The sequence below is a fragment of the Amblyomma maculatum genome, unplaced genomic scaffold (assembly GCF_055883805.1).
Source record: "Amblyomma maculatum isolate TAMU_Amacu unplaced genomic scaffold, ASM5588380v1 scaffold_23, whole genome shotgun sequence".
NCBI classification, from domain to species: domain Eukaryota; kingdom Metazoa; phylum Arthropoda; class Arachnida; order Ixodida; family Ixodidae; genus Amblyomma; species Amblyomma maculatum.
The window spans coordinates 2,622,311-2,640,260 of NW_028146748.1; the positions used below are offsets into that span (position 1 = coordinate 2,622,311).

The 17,950-nt window shown below is 35.9% G+C and overlaps 1 non-coding gene and 6 pseudogenes across 1 annotated transcript; all 7 read right to left on the reverse strand.

Moving 5' to 3' along the window:
- Positions 1-4,383: 4,383 nt before the first annotated feature.
- On the reverse strand, positions 4,384-4,554 carry LOC146171203 (U2 spliceosomal RNA; annotated as a pseudogene).
- A 6,802-nt stretch (positions 4,555-11,356) lies between these two features.
- Positions 11,357-11,547, reverse strand: LOC146171204 (U2 spliceosomal RNA). The gene has a single exon (XR_014702972.1). It is a non-coding gene; the product is annotated as a U2 spliceosomal RNA (small nuclear RNA).
- A 379-nt stretch (positions 11,548-11,926) lies between these two features.
- Positions 11,927-12,097, reverse strand: LOC146171205 (U2 spliceosomal RNA; annotated as a pseudogene).
- Positions 12,098-14,370: 2,273 nt separating this feature from the next.
- LOC146171206 (U2 spliceosomal RNA) lies at positions 14,371-14,543 on the reverse strand (annotated as a pseudogene).
- A 563-nt stretch (positions 14,544-15,106) lies between these two features.
- On the reverse strand, positions 15,107-15,277 carry LOC146171207 (U2 spliceosomal RNA; annotated as a pseudogene).
- A 2,305-nt stretch (positions 15,278-17,582) lies between these two features.
- On the reverse strand, positions 17,583-17,755 carry LOC146171208 (U2 spliceosomal RNA; annotated as a pseudogene).
- A 14-nt stretch (positions 17,756-17,769) lies between these two features.
- Positions 17,770-17,887, reverse strand: LOC146171209 (U2 spliceosomal RNA; annotated as a pseudogene).
- Positions 17,888-17,950: the final 63 nt, after the last annotated feature.

Here is a 17,950-nt window from a genome sequence, read left to right on the forward strand (position 1 = left end):
CATTGTCAATGCGGCAGATGTCGCTCAGCTCCGCTGCGAGGGGGATGCCGACCGAGCCCGATGCTGCGCTGCCGTAGAGGTATTCATTGGCTGCGGTTCCTGGAAGATAAAGGGATTTTTTGATTAGTGGCCGCAGTGCATCGTCGAGGCGCGCCCACTCTGACTTGCCCAACACACCGCACCGCATGGAGAAATTGAGCGCTGGATATACAAATGTTTTCACAGCGTCCAATCTCTGCCAAGGGGCGAGCATTCAGCTAAGCAGGCGGCGGCCGGTGTTGATGGCCTGGTCCACAGTAGCTCTGTCCGGGAAGACGTTGAACCCCACAGGGCGGCCCAGGAAAGTCTGGCTTTCAAAATCCTGGATAATTGGGATCTCAGCTCCTGCAATAAAGAAAGGGGTCAGTCTTGTACCAACCGGTGTTTTGCCGCTCAGATGAAGAGTGCGGCACTTCGCTGGGTTAAGCTGTAGTCCCAGCCTAGAAGAAAGGGATTCAACAGTATTAATGCGGGCTTGAAGCATCTCCGGGTCATTGGCCAGGGGGGTGAGGTCATCGGCGTAGGCCAGGATGTTGTGCTGCCTCTCGCCTCCCTGCACAGCACGCAAAACAGGGTCAATGACAAAATTAAACAAGAGCCCGCTCAGTGGGCATCCCTGTCGAATCCCTGCAGAAATGTCGATCGGCCGTGTTGATCCTTCTTGTCCTATGATGGTGGTGGTGTTGTCCCTGTAGAGGTCAGCGACGATCGAACAGAAGTCGCTGCCGGCGCCTGCTCCACGTAGTGCGTCGATGAGGGCGTTGTGGGCGACAGATCCAAAGGCGTTGCTGAAGTCAAGGAACGCCACGCACAGCTCCCCACCGCCACCCCTCGCTGCGTCAAGGCGCTCCTGCAGCACGAAGTTGTGCTCAAACACACCATCGTGCGGCAGGAACCCCTTTTGACAACGAGAGAGCAGCTCGTGTTCAGCGATCCATCGCTGCAGCCGCGTGGCGAGACACCCAGCATACAGCTTTGAAATCGTTGACCCGAGTGCGATGGGGCGCCAGTTCGTGACGTCCTCCACAGGTCCCTTCTTGTGGATGAGGATGGTTCGGGACTCCTTCCATGCTGGGGGCACTCTCTTGAACTTGAGGCAGGCGTTGAATGCTGCTGTCAGGAAGGCTGCTTCAGGGTCTGTCGTCTTCCAGTGCTGGTAGGTGATTCGGTCGTTGCCGGGCGCGGTGTTCTCACATTTCCTCAGCTTCGTCAGGACCTCCTCTTCGGTGAACTTGTCTAGAGGGAATTCCGTGAGGTCGCTGCTCTTGGCCTTGTTGAGAAGAAGGCTGGTGTCCACCTCCTTGGGGCCCCACGTTGCAGTGAAGTGGTCCTCGAGATCCTGTAAAGGAACCGTGCACATAGGCGACTCGCCGTCCACAATCAGGCGTACTGCTCGGCGGCGATTCCTGCGGTAAAGAGACTGGATCTGCTGAGCGTTGTCGGGGTTGGTCGGACGGCGCGGCTTACCTCCGGCCGGAGCCTTCGGCAGCTTTACCGCCTTTCCAACCTCGGTGATGGCCTCCTCCAAGATGGAAAGAAAACCATCCCAACCCTCAGCAGACGCAGGCTCACGCAGCAAACACCGGAGGCGCCTGGTGTGGTCGACGAGTATGCCCTCGCACTCCAGTTCATCAGAAAGAGAATCAGTTAGTGCTCCCTGGGTGGCAGTTGCGTCATGGTGCCCGCCGCCGTCGTCGTCTTGAAGCTGCGATGTATTGCTTTCCTCGCTGATTGTTGACAGGTGAGCGTGTTGTCCGCCGCCTACCTGCAAGGAAGGAGAATCTTGTGAATTCTCCATCTCCCTGCTGCTGTTGGGTGTGCTGCTGGCAGGCACGGGAATTCCCTGGTCATCCTGCTGGGATGGGGAGGTGGGAAAAATTAGTGCTGGTGTTGCTGCTCTCGTGGTGCTGCTCTCTGGAGGAGGAGAGATGGGGGTTAGCGTTCGTGGCTCTTCCTGGCCCGCTTCCTCCACATTGGTGTCTTGTTGAGGCGTTGCTGGTGGTGTCCTTGCGTCTTGGCTGATGTCCTCTTCTTGTGGCGGCTCTAGATCCGGTGGTCTGGTGTCCCGGGATGGTGTCCTTCTTAGTCTTCTCGTCGCCGCTAACGGTGGCACGGGACGAGGCGGTAATCCCTGCATGGCAGTCTGTTTGCGGTGCCACATGTGATGATTTTCCAGCCCTCTTTTCGATGGAAAAGAGAGCTGGCAATCACCGCACTTGTGGCTGTGCAAGTCAGTGCTGGCCACCTCGAGCTTCTCTCCAGTAAGACAGGGATGCGCTTTTGGCCGAGGACCGACCTCTCTGTGGCAGAGAGTGCAAAAATGCGTGACCTGGCTTATGCGCACCCCATGCTCACTTTCAAGATGCCGAGTCAGGGACTGTCGCCTGGACGTCCACAATACCGGGGAGTACGCGGTAGCGCATCCCTCTTCCGTACATCGGAACGTCCTCGCCAGCGGAAAGAACAGCGTAAGGCTGTTCCCATCACGGCGAGGTTGCGATCCGGGCTGTGGCGGTTCTTCATTGTTGGCCGGGCTTGGACTGGTAGACGGCGATCGGACTGGAATGCGGCTTCTGCTGGCGGTGAAGGCGCTGCTTGTCGGAGGCGATGACATCACTTCTAGCAGCGGCGGTCGTCTGGAAGAAATGGCGGGGTGTATCCGCGCGACATACTGCGATAATGGATTTCCTTCCGCAGAAGAGGTCAGCGCTGCAGCTCCCACGAGGAAAAAGACTATCCAGAAAGAACAACTAACATACACTAGTAGTGAGACTGAAAAACCAAAGCGCGCGCAAAAAAAAAAAAAAAAAAAAAAAAAGAATGCTCAACACCAAAAAAAAAGAAAAAAAAAAAGAAAACACAATATGAGAGCCCTCACCAAGCTCGTAGCAAAGCAAAGCAGAAGATGGAGCTGAACAGGAGAGAAACACCAGTAAACACCACACACAAATCACCCTCAACACAATACAAGTGAAAAAGAGCTCTTGGTACTGAAGCAATGCAGCAACTAATAAAAATCGTCACTCTATTATCAGGCAAACGCGGCAAAGAGCCCTCACCAAGGTCAAAGTAAAAAAAAAAAAAAAAAAAAAAAAAAAGGTTTAACGGGAGCAAAACATGGGAAACACCACACTTGACTGGAAAACGGCTCTTGTCAATGAAATCACAATGCAGGAACCCAGCACCTCAACTCAAATAAAGGGAACACTGGCAGAGATTCACACTAAGCTCACAAGAAAAAAAAAAAAAAAAAAAAAAAAAAACTGGTGGCAATGTAACAAATAGTAATAAAAAAAAAGTTTAAAGGCACAAGCGGCGAGAAACAGCGGCAGGTACTACATGAACAAACCAACAAGGATGGCAAAGAATTTGAACACACACAGAAAAGTAAAAAAAAAAATAGCAAAGACGGAAAAAGAAAAAAAAATTTAAGGGCAGAAAGCACTACATGAATAAACCGATTGCAAAGAATGTAAGCACAAACAGAACGGAGAGCTAAAAGATCAAGCAAAAAAAAAAAAAAAAAAAAAAGGAAAACTAGGAGGAAAAAAAACTACCAAATTAAGAAAAAAGAACACTTGAAGGGCAAAAAAAAAAAAAAAACACTGCCAACAATGAGGATAGGAAACACTAAATGAACTAAAAACTAGGAGGAAAAAAAAAACTACCAAATTAAGAAAAAAGAACACTTGAAGGGCAAAAAAAAAAAACACTGCCAACAATGAGGATAGGAAACACTAAATGAACTAGTAACAAAAAGAGAGCTCTCACCAAGCCCTCACAGCAACCGGGAATCCAGGGACAGCAGGGGTTCCAAGAGCAGCAGGTCCGGATGTCCACGAGTCCAGGGGTCCAGGGTCAGCAGGGGGTCCAGGAACAGCAGGGGTCCACGATCCAGGGGTCCAGGATCAGCAGGGGGTCCAAGGTACTACACTTTGATCTTAGCCAAAAGGCCGAGAAGCGATAAATTGACAAGGAACTGCAGTTCGATCCCATCAAAAATGTATGCCCAAGTGGTGCCACTTATCGGTTGTTGCAGAAACAGCGTCGGTCCACCGTTTTTTGTTTGTAGCACTTGAGCTATGGTTTACCAAATCTCGACACATCCCTTGAAGGGGATTCTTAATCAAACCATTCTTTATTGCCTCAAATAATGGACTCACATGCAATGACATGCGGAAAAAGTAACCCAAGGTGTCACTGCATGCACGAGGCGCCCAACAATGCAATAAGACAGGCATTGAGAGGATTGCTGTGTTAGGCACATGGATAGCAGTGAGCTCGAATGAAAAAAGTTAGTTGGCCTCATCTTTGAGTTGTGATTGTCCTCCCCCAAAAACCGTGAGTCGCTTAGCTAGTCCCGGAAGTAGTGCAGTACCGGGTAGACCCGTGGCAGAGGTACAGCAAGCCCAGAATGCTCTGCCGCATTACAAAAAATAGTATAATATCAGGGTTACAAATTACAACTGGCAACTGATATCAAGCTGTTAAAACAGTGTTTTCCAGAAATGTTTTGTACATTTGCAAGCAATGCTTTATTGCAGATACCTACTGCTATTAAGGCAAAAGCCTTTATTGCCTCATAGTTGTCGTTAGCAAAAGTGTCACATTTTTGCCACAGCACTTATTGGTCGCGAAGGGAAGACGTCGTGGAGGTGTCGACCAATCACAGAGCAACACCACAGTATGTGCAAATGCATAGCTTATATGTCCATATGTCAATCAATGAGCAGTTACTAATTAAAAAGGAAATAAATAAGTAAATAATTATTTATATGCTATGTCCTGGTTATTGCACTAATTACTCAATATTGGCTAGGTAAACAATTATTACTAATTATTTACAGTTGCGAAAATATAATTACTAATTATTACCACACTGTAAAACCAACCACATTGGCTAGATAAACAATTATTACTAATTATTTATAGTTGCATAGTATACTTACTAATTATTACCACACTCTGTAAAACCAACCACATTGGCTACATAAACAATTATTAATAATTATTTACAGTTGCGTAAATAATTACTACACTCTGTAAAACCAACCACATTGGCTAGGTAAACAATTATTACTAATTATTTACAGTTGCGTAAATATAATTACTAATTATTACCACACTGTAAAACCAACCACAATGGCTAGGTAAACTTTTAATACTAATTATTTACATTTGCGTAAATATAATTACCAATTACTTCCACACTCTGCAAAACCAACCACAATGGCTAGGTAAACTATTATTACTAATTATTTACAGTTGCGAAAATATAATTACTAATTATTACCACACTGTAAAACCAACCACATTGGCTAGATAAACAATTATTACTAATTATTTATAGTTGCATAGTGTACTTACTAATTATTACCACACTCTGTAAAACCAACCACATTGGCTACATAAACAATTATTAATAATTATTTACAGTTGCGTAAATAATTACTACACTCTGTAAAACCAACCACATTGGCTAGGTAAACAATTATTACTAATTATTTACAGTTACGTAAATATAATTACTAATTATTACCACACTGTAAAACCAACCACAATGGCTAGGTAAACTTTTAATACTAATTATTTACATTTGCGTAAATATAATTACCAATTACTTCCACACTCTGCAAAACCAACCACAATGGCTAGGTAAACTATTACTAATTATTTACAGTTGCGAAAATATAATTACTAATTATTACCACACTGTAAAACCAACCACATTGGCTAGATAAACAATTATTACTAATTATTTATAGTTGCATAGTATACTTACTAATTATTACCACACTCTGTAAAACCAACCACATTGGCTACATAAACAATTATTAATAATTATTTACAGTTGCGTAAATAATTACTACACTCTGTAAAACCAACCACATTGGCTAGGTAAACAATTATTACTAATTATTTACAGTTGCGTAAATATAATTACTAATTATTACCACACTGTAAAACCAACCACAATGGCTAGGAAAACTTTTAATACTAATTATTTACATTTGCGTAAATATAATTACCAATTACTTCCACACTCTGCAAAACCAACCACAATGGCTAGGTAAACTATTACTAATTATTTACAGTTGCGAAAATATAATTACTAATTATTACCACACTGTAAAACCAACCACATTGGCTAGATAAACAATTATTACTAATTATTTATAGTTGCATAGTATACTTACTAATTATTACCACACTCTGTAAAACCAACCACATTGGCTAGATAAACAATTATTAATAATTATTTACAGTTGCGTAAATAATTACTACACTCTGTAAAACCAACCACATTGGCTAGGTAAACAATTATTACTAATTATTTACAGTTGCGTAAATATAATTACTAATTATTACCACACTGTAAAACCAACCACAATGGCTAGGTAAACTTTTAATACTAATTATTTACATTTGCGTAAATATAATTACCAATTACTTCCACACTCTGCAAAACCAACCACAATGGCTAGGTAAACTATTACTAATTATTTACAGTTGCGAAAATATAATTACTAATTATTACCACACTGTAAAACCAACCACATTGGCTAGATAAACAATTATTACTAATTATTTATAGTTGCATAGTATACTTACTAATTATTACCACACTCTGTAAAACCAACCACATTGGCTACATAAACAATTATTAATAATTATTTACAGTTGCGTAAATAATTACTACACTCTGTAAAACCAACCACATTGGCTAGGTAAACAATTATTACTAATTATTTACAGTTGCGTAAATATAATTACTAATTATTACCACACTGTAAAACCAACCACAATGGCTAGGTAAACTTTTAATACTAATTATTTACATTTGCGTAAATATAATTACCAATTACTTCCACACTCTGCAAAACCAACCACAATGGCTAGGTAAACTATTATTACTAATTATTTACAGTTGCAAAAATATAATTACTAATTATTACCACACTGTAAAACCAACCACATTGGCTAGATAAACAATTATTACTAATTATTTATAGTTGCATAGTGTACTTACTAATTATTACCACACTCTGTAAAACCAACCACATTGGCTACATAAACAATTATTAATAATTATTTACAGTCGTAAATAATTACTACACTCTTTAAAACCAACCACATTGGCTAGGTAAACAATTATTACTAATTATTGACAGTTGCGTGAATATAATTACTAATTATAACCACACTCTGTAAAACCAACCACAATTGCTAGGTAAACTGTTATTACTAATTATTTACAGTTGCGTAAATATAATTACTAATTATTACCACACTGTAAAACCAACCACAATGGCTAGGTAAACTTTTAATACTAATTATTTACATTTGCGTAAATATAATTACCAATTACTTCCACACTGTAAAACCAACCACAATGGCTAGGTAAACTATTATTACTAATTATTTACAGTTGCGAAAATATAATTACTAATTATTACCACACTGTAAAACCAACCACATTGGCTAGATAAACAATTATTACTAATTATTTATAGTTGCATAGTATACTTACTAATTATTACCACACTCTGTAAAACCAACCACATTGGCTACATAAACAATTATTAATAATTATTTACAGTTGCGTAAATAATTATTACTAATTATTGACAGTTGCGTGAATATAATTACTAATTATAACCACACTCTGTAAAACCAACCACAATTGCTAGGTAAACTATTATTACTAATTATTTACAGTTGCATAAATATAATTACTAATTATTACCACACTGTAAAACCAACCACAATGGCTAGGTAAACTTTTATTACTAATTATTTATAGTTGCATAGTATACTTACTAATTATTACCACACTCTGTAAAACCAACCACATTGGCTACATAAACAATTATTAATAATTATTTACAGTTGCGTAAATAATTACTACACTCTGTAAAACCAACCACATTGGCTAGGTAAACAATTATTACTAATTATTTACAGTTACGTAAATATAATTACTAATTATTACCACACTGTAAAACCAACCACAATGGCTAGGTAAACTTTTAATACTAATTATTTACATTTGCGTAAATATAATTACCAATTACTTCCACACTCTGCAAAACCAACCACAATGGCTAGGTAAACTATTACTAATTATTTACAGTTGCGAAAATATAATTACTAATTATTACCACACTGTAAAACCAACCACATTGGCTAGATAAACAATTATTACTAATTATTTATAGTTGCATAGTATACTTACTAATTATTACCACACTCTGTAAAACCAACCACATTGGCTACATAAACAATTATTAATAATTATTTACAGTTGCGTAAATAATTACTACACTCTGTAAAACCAACCACATTGGCTAGGTAAACAATTATTACTAATTATTTACAGTTGCGTAAATATAATTACTAATTATTACCACACTGTAAAACCAACCACAATGGCTAGGAAAACTTTTAATACTAATTATTTACATTTGCGTAAATATAATTACCAATTACTTCCACACTCTGCAAAACCAACCACAATGGCTAGGTAAACTATTATTACTAATTATTTACAGTTGCGAAAATATAATTACTAATTATTACCACACTGTAAAACCAACCACATTGGCTAGATAAACAATTATTACTAATTATTTATAGTTGCATAGTGTACTTACTAATTATTACCACACTCTGTAAAACCAACCACATTGGCTACATAAACAATTATTAATAATTATTTACAGTCGTAAATAATTACTACACTCTTTAAAACCAACCACATTGGCTAGGTAAACAATTATTACTAATTATTGACAGTTGCGTGAATATAATTACTAATTATAACCACACTCTGTAAAACCAACCACAATTGCTAGGTAAACTGTTATTACTAATTATTTACAGTTGCGTAAATATAATTACTAATTATTACCACACTGTAAAACCAACCACAATGGCTAGGTAAACTTTTAATACTAATTATTTACATTTGCGTAAATATAATTACCAATTACTTCCACACTGTAAAACCAACCACAATGGCTAGGTAAACTATTATTACTAATTATTTACAGTTGCGAAAATATAATTACTAATTATTACCACACTGTAAAACCAACCACATTGGCTAGATAAACAATTATTACTAATTATTTATAGTTGCATAGTATACTTACTAATTATTACCACACTCTGTAAAACCAACCACATTGGCTACATAAACAATTATTAATAATTATTTACAGTTGCGTAAATAATTATTACTAATTATTGACAGTTGCGTGAATATAATTACTAATTATAACCACACTCTGTAAAACCAACCACAATTGCTAGGTAAACTATTATTACTAATTATTTACAGTTGCGTAAATATAATTACTAATTATTACCACACTGTAAAACCAACCACAATGGCTAGGTAAACTTTTATTACTAATTATTTATAGTTGCATAGTATACTTACTAATTATTACCACACTCTGTAAAACCAACCACATTGGCTACATAAACAATTATTAATAATTATTTACAGTTGCGTAAATAATTACTACACTCTGTAAAACCAACCACATTGGCTAGGTAAACAATTATTACTAATTATTTACAGTTACGTAAATATAATTACTAATTATTACCACACTGTAAAACCAACCACAATGGCTAGGTAAACTTTTAATACTAATTATTTACATTTGCGTAAATATAATTACCAATTACTTCCACACTCTGCAAAACCAACCACAATGGCTAGGTAAACTATTACTAATTATTTACAGTTGCGAAAATATAATTACTAATTATTACCACACTGTAAAACCAACCACATTGGCTAGATAAACAATTATTACTAATTATTTATAGTTGCATAGTATACTTACTAATTATTACCACACTCTGTAAAACCAACCACATTGGCTACATAAACAATTATTAATAATTATTTACAGTTGCGTAAATAATTACTACACTCTGTAAAACCAACCACATTGGCTAGGTAAACAATTATTACTAATTATTTACAGTTGCGTAAATATAATTACTAATTATTACCACACTGTAAAACCAACCACAATGGCTAGGAAAACTTTTAATACTAATTATTTACATTTGCGTAAATATAATTACCAATTACTTCCACACTCTGCAAAACCAACCACAATGGCTAGGTAAACTATTATTACTAATTATTTACAGTTGCGAAAATATAATTACTAATTATTACCACACTGTAAAACCAACCACATTGGCTAGATAAACAATTATTACTAATTATTTATAGTTGCATAGTGTACTTACTAATTATTACCACACTCTGTAAAACCAACCACATTGGCTACATAAACAATTATTAATAATTATTTACAGTCGTAAATAATTACTACACTCTTTAAAACCAACCACATTGGCTAGGTAAACAATTATTACTAATTATTGACAGTTGCGTGAATATAATTACTAATTATAACCACACTCTGTAAAACCAACCACAATTGCTAGGTAAACTGTTATTACTAATTATTTACAGTTGCGTAAATATAATTACTAATTATTACCACACTGTAAAACCAACCACAATGGCTAGGTAAACTTTTAATACTAATTATTTACATTTGCGTAAATATAATTACCAATTACTTCCACACTGTAAAACCAACCACAATGGCTAGGTAAACTATTATTACTAATTATTTACAGTTGCGAAAATATAATTACTAATTATTACCACACTGTAAAACCAACCACATTGGCTAGATAAACAATTATTACTAATTATTTATAGTTGCATAGTATACTTACTAATTATTACCACACTCTGTAAAACCAACCACATTGGCTACATAAACAATTATTAATAATTATTTACAGTTGCGTAAATAATTATTACTAATTATTGACAGTTGCGTGAATATAATTACTAATTATAACCACACTCTGTAAAACCAACCACAATTGCTAGGTAAACTATTATTACTAATTATTTACAGTTGCGTAAATATAATTACTAATTATTACCACACTGTAAAACCAACCACAATGGCTAGGTAAACTTTTATTACTAATTATTTATAGTTGCATAGTATACTTACTAATTATTACCACACTCTGTAAAACCAACCACATTGGCTACATAAACAATTATTAATAATTATTTACAGTTGCGTAAATAATTACTACACTCTGTAAAACCAACCACATAACAGTAAAAGTCGGAAAAAAAAGTCGGAAAAAAAAGTCGGAAAAAAAAGTCGGAAAAAAAAAGTCCAAAAATTTCTAGAACAAAACAAAGCAGTTTTTCTGTTTTTTTTCAATTGTGCCTTCTCCCCCCAAAAGGGGGAGATGCTGGGCCGGTCCCGGAAGTAGTGCAGTACCGGGTCGACCCGTGGCGGAGTTGGAGCAAGCCCCGAACACTCCGCCGCGCTACAAAAATCAGTTTAATATCATGGGTACAATTAGAACCCGTAACAGATATTAAGCTGTTAAGAACAGATACTACCTTTGATCTTAGCCAAAAGGCCGAGAAGCGATAAATTGACAAGGAACTGCAGTTCGATCCCATCAAAAATGTATGCCCAAGTGGTGCCACTTATCGGTTGTTGCAGAAACAGCGTCGGTCCACCGTTTTTTGTTTGTAGCACTTGAGCTATGGTTTACCAAATCTCGACACATCCCTTGAAGGGGATTCTTAATCAAACCATTCTTTATTGCCTCAAATAATGGACTCACATGCAATGACATGCGGAAAAAGTAACCCAAGGTGTCACTGCATGCACGAGGCGCCCAACAATGCAATAAGACAGGCATTGAGAGGATTGCTGTGTTAGGCACATGGATAGCAGTGAGCTCGAATGAAAAAAGTTAGTTGGCCTCATCTTTGAGTTGTGATTGTCCTCCCCCAAAAACCGTGAGTCGCTTAGCTAGTCCCGGAAGTAGTGCAGTACCGGGTAGACCCGTGGCAGAGGTACAGCAAGCCCAGAATGCTCTGCCGCATTACAAAAAATAGTATAATATCAGGGTTACAAATTACAACTGGCAACTGATATCAAGCTGTTAAAACAGTGTTTTCCAGAAATGTTTTGTACATTTGCAAGCAATGCTTTATTGCAGATACCTACTGCTATTAAGGCAAAAGCCTTTATTGCCTCATAGTTGTCGTTAGCAAAAGTGTCACATTTTTGCCACAGCACTTATTGGTCGCGAAGGGAAGACGTCGTGGAGGTGTCGACCAATCACAGAGCAACACCACAGTATGTGCAAATGCATAGCTTATATGTCCATATGTCAATCAATGAGCAGTTACTAATTAAAAAGGAAATAAATAAGTAAATAATTATTTATATGCTATGTCCTGGTTATTGCACTAATTACTCAATATTGGCTAGGTAAACAATTATTACTAATTATTTACAGTTGCGAAAATATAATTACTAATTATTACCACACTGTAAAACCAACCACATTGGCTAGATAAACAATTATTACTAATTATTTATAGTTGCATAGTATACTTACTAATTATTACCACACTCTGTAAAACCAACCACATTGGCTACATAAACAATTATTAATAATTATTTACAGTTGCGTAAATAATTACTACACTCTGTAAAACCAACCACATTGGCTAGGTAAACAATTATTACTAATTATTTACAGTTACGTAAATATAATTACTAATTATTACCACACTGTAAAACCAACCACAATGGCTAGGTAAACTTTTAATACTAATTATTTACATTTGCGTAAATATAATTACCAATTACTTCCACACTCTGCAAAACCAACCACAATGGCTAGGTAAACTATTACTAATTATTTACAGTTGCGAAAATATAATTACTAATTATTACCACACTGTAAAACCAACCACATTGGCTAGATAAACAATTATTACTAATTATTTATAGTTGCATAGTATACTTACTAATTATTACCACACTCTGTAAAACCAACCACATTGGCTACATAAACAATTATTAATAATTATTTACAGTTGCGTAAATAATTACTACACTCTGTAAAACCAACCACATTGGCTAGGTAAACAATTATTACTAATTATTTACAGTTGCGTAAATATAATTACTAATTATTACCACACTGTAAAACCAACCACAATGGCTAGGAAAACTTTTAATACTAATTATTTACATTTGCGTAAATATAATTACCAATTACTTCCACACTCTGCAAAACCAACCACAATGGCTAGGTAAACTATTATTACTAATTATTTACAGTTGCGAAAATATAATTACTAATTATTACCACACTGTAAAACCAACCACATTGGCTAGATAAACAATTATTACTAATTATTTATAGTTGCATAGTGTACTTACTAATTATTACCACACTCTGTAAAACCAACCACATTGGCTACATAAACAATTATTAATAATTATTTACAGTCGTAAATAATTACTACACTCTTTAAAACCAACCACATTGGCTAGGTAAACAATTATTACTAATTATTGACAGTTGCGTGAATATAATTACTAATTATAACCACACTCTGTAAAACCAACCACAATTGCTAGGTAAACTGTTATTACTAATTATTTACAGTTGCGTAAATATAATTACTAATTATTACCACACTGTAAAACCAACCACAATGGCTAGGTAAACTTTTAATACTAATTATTTACATTTGCGTAAATATAATTACCAATTACTTCCACACTGTAAAACCAACCACAATGGCTAGGTAAACTATTATTACTAATTATTTACAGTTGCGAAAATATAATTACTAATTATTACCACACTGTAAAACCAACCACATTGGCTAGATAAACAATTATTACTAATTATTTATAGTTGCATAGTATACTTACTAATTATTACCACACTCTGTAAAACCAACCACATTGGCTACATAAACAATTATTAATAATTATTTACAGTTGCGTAAATAATTATTACTAATTATTGACAGTTGCGTGAATATAATTACTAATTATAACCACACTCTGTAAAACCAACCACAATTGCTAGGTAAACTATTATTACTAATTATTTACAGTTGCGTAAATATAATTACTAATTATTACCACACTCTGTAAAACCAACCACATTGGCTACATAAACAATTATTAATAATTATTTACAGTTGCGTAAATAATTACTACACTCTGTAAAACCAACCACATAACAGTAAAAGTCGGAAAAAAGTCGGAAAAAAAAGTCGGAAAAAAAAGTCGGAAAAAAAAGTCGGAAAAAAAAGTCGGAAAAAAAAGTCGGAAAAAAAAGTCGGAAAAAAAAAGTCCAAAAATTTCTAGAACAAAACAAAGCAGTTTTTCTGTTTTTTTTTCAATTGTGCCTTCTCCCCCCAAAAGGGGGAGATGCTGGGCCGGTCCCGGAAGTAGTGCAGTACCGGGTCGACCCGTGGCGGAGTTGGAGCAAGCCCCGAACACTCCGCCGCGCTACAAAAATCAGTTTAATATCATGGGTACAATTAGAACCCGTAACAGATATTAAGCTGTTAAGAACAGAGTGTTTTTCAGAAATGTTTTGTACATTTCCTAGCAGTTTTATTGCAGACACCTACTGTTGTTGTTCATTCCTTTTTAGGGGAAATCTCATCTGTAAAGTTTTATTCCTGCTGTGGGGTGAGTGTATTGTTGTGCGTGTAGGAAGTCTTTCTAACTCGAGCTGCTGAAGTACACTTTGATCTTAGCCAAAAGGCCGAGAAGCGATAAATTGACAAGGAACTGCAGTTCGATCCCATCAAAAATGTATGCCCAAGTGGTGCCACTTATCGGTTGTTGCAGAAACAGCGTCGGTCCACCGTTTTTTGTTTGTAGCACTTGAGCTATGGTTTACCAAATCTCGACACATCCCTTGAAGGGGATTCTTAATCAAACCATTCTTTATTGCCTCAAATAATGGACTCACATGCAATGACATGCGGAAAAAGTAACCCAAGGTGTCACTGCATGCACGAGGCGCCCAACAATGCAATAAGACAGGCATTGAGAGGATTGCTGTGTTAGGCACATGGATAGCAGTGAGCTCGAATGAAAAAAGTTAGTTGGCCTCATCTTTGAGTTGTGATTGTCCTCCCCCAAAAACCGTGAGTCGCTTAGCTAGTCCCGGAAGTAGTGCAGTACCGGGTAGACCCGTGGCAGAGGTACAGCAAGCCCAGAATGCTCTGCCGCATTACAAAAAATAGTATAATGTCAGGGTTACAAATTACAACTGGCAACTGATATCAAGCTGTTAAAACAGTGTTTTCCAGAAATGTTTTGTACATTTGCAAGCAATGCTTTATTGCAGATACCTACTGCTATTAAGGCAAAAGCCTTTATTGCCTCATAGTTGTCGTTAGCAAAAGTGTCACATTTTTGCCACAGCACTTATTGGTCGCGAAGGGAAGACGTCGTGGAGGTGTCGACCAATTACAGAGCAACACCACAGTATGTGCAAATGCATAGCTTATATGTCCATATGTCAATCAATGAGCAGTTACTAATTAAAAAGGAAATAAATAAGTAAATAATTATTTATATGCTATGTCCTGGTTATTGCACTAATTACTCAATATTGGCTAGGTAAACAATTATTACTAATTATTTACAGTTGCGAAAATATAATTACTAATTATTACCACACTGTAAAACCAACCACATTGGCTAGATAAACAATTATTACTAATTATTTATAGTTGCATAGTATACTTACTAATTATTACCACACTCTGTAAAACCAACCACATTGGCTACATAAACAATTATTAATAATTATTTACAGTTGCGTAAATAATTACTGCACTCTGTAAAACCAACCACATTGGCTAGGTAAACAATTATTACTAATTATTTACAGTTACGTAAATATAATTACTAATTATTACCACACTGTAAAACCAACCACAATGGCTAGGTAAACTTTTAATACTAATTATTTACATTTGCGTAAATATAATTACCAATTACTTCCACACTCTGCAAAACCAACCACAATGGCTAGGTAAACTATTACTAATTATTTACAGTTGCGAAAATATAATTACTAATTATTACCACACTGTAAAACCAACCACATTGGCTAGATAAACAATTATTACTAATTATTTATAGTTGCATAGTATACTTACTAATTATTACCACACTCTGTAAAACCAACCACATTGGCTAGATAAACAATTATTAATAATTATTTACAGTTGCGTAAATAATTACTACACTCTGTAAAACCAACCACATTGGCTAGGTAAACAATTATTACTAATTATTTACAGTTGCGTAAATATAATTACTAATTATTACCACACTGTAAAACCAACCACAATGGCTAGGTAAACTTTTAATACTAATTATTTACATTTGCGTAAATATAATTACCAATTACTTCCACACTCTGCAAAACCAACCACATTGGCTAGGTAAACAATTATTACTAATTATTTACAGTTGCGAAAATATAATTACTAATTATTACCACACTGTAAAACCAACCACATTGGCTAGATAAACAATTATTACTAATTATTTATAGTTGCATAGTGTACTTACTAATTATTACCACACTCTGTAAAACCAACCACATTGGCTACATAAACAATTATTAATAATTATTTACAGTCGTAAATAATTACTACACTCTTTAAAACCAACCACATTGGCTAGGTAAACAATTATTACTAATTATTGACAGTTGCGTGAATATAATTACTAATTATAACCACACTCTGTAAAACCAACCACAATTGCTAGGTAAACTGTTATTACTAATTATTTACAGTTGCGTAAATATAATTACTAATTATTACCACACTGTAAAACCAACCACAATGGCTAGGTAAACTTTTAATACTAATTATTTACATTTGCGTAAATATAATTACCAATTACTTCCACACTGTAAAACCAACCACAATGGCTAGGTAAACTATTATTACTAATTATTTACAGTTGCGAAAATATAATTACTAATTATTACCACACTGTAAAACCAACCACATTGGCTAGATAAACAATTATTACTAATTATTTATAGTTGCATAGTATACTTACTAATTATTACCACACTCTGTAAAACCAACCACATTGGCTACATAAACAATTATTAATAATTATTTACAGTTGCGTAAATAATTATTACTAATTATTGACAGTTGCGTGAATATAATTACTAATTATAACCACACTCTGTAAAACCAACCACAATTGCTAGGTAAACTATTATTACTAATTATTTACAGTTGCGTAAATATAATTACTAATTATTACCACACTGTAAAACCAACCACAATGGCTAGGTAAACTTTTATTACTAATTATTTATAGTTGCATAGTATACTTACTAATTATTACCACACTCTGTAAAACCAACCACATTGGCTACATAAACAATTATTAATAATTATTTACAGTTGCGTAAATAATTACTACACTCTGTAAAACCAACCACATAACAGTAAAAGTCGGAAAAAAAAGTCGGAAAAAAAGTCGGAAAAAAAAGTCGGAAAAAAAAAGTCCAATAATTTCTAGAACAAAACAAAGCAGTTTTTCTGTTTTTTTTCAATTGTGCCTTCTCCCCCCAAAAGGGGGAGATGCTGGGCCGGTCCCGGAAGTAGTGCAGTACCGGGTCGACCCGTGGCGGAGTTGGAGCAAGCCCCGAACACTCCGCCGCGCTACAAAAATCAGTTTAATATCATGGGTACAATTAGAACCCGTAACAGATATTAAGCTGTTAAGAACAGATACTACACAAAGAGAAGTTTATTGACTTCCAAACTGATAGAGCACGATACATTGACAATGTGAACCACAATATACATACACTTATATGTAAAGGATACCGAATAATGTGCCAATACTACACTTTGATCTTAGCCAAAAGGCCGAGAAGCGATAAATTGACAAGGAACTGCAGTTCGATCCCATCAAAAATGTATGCCCAAGTGGTGCCACTTATC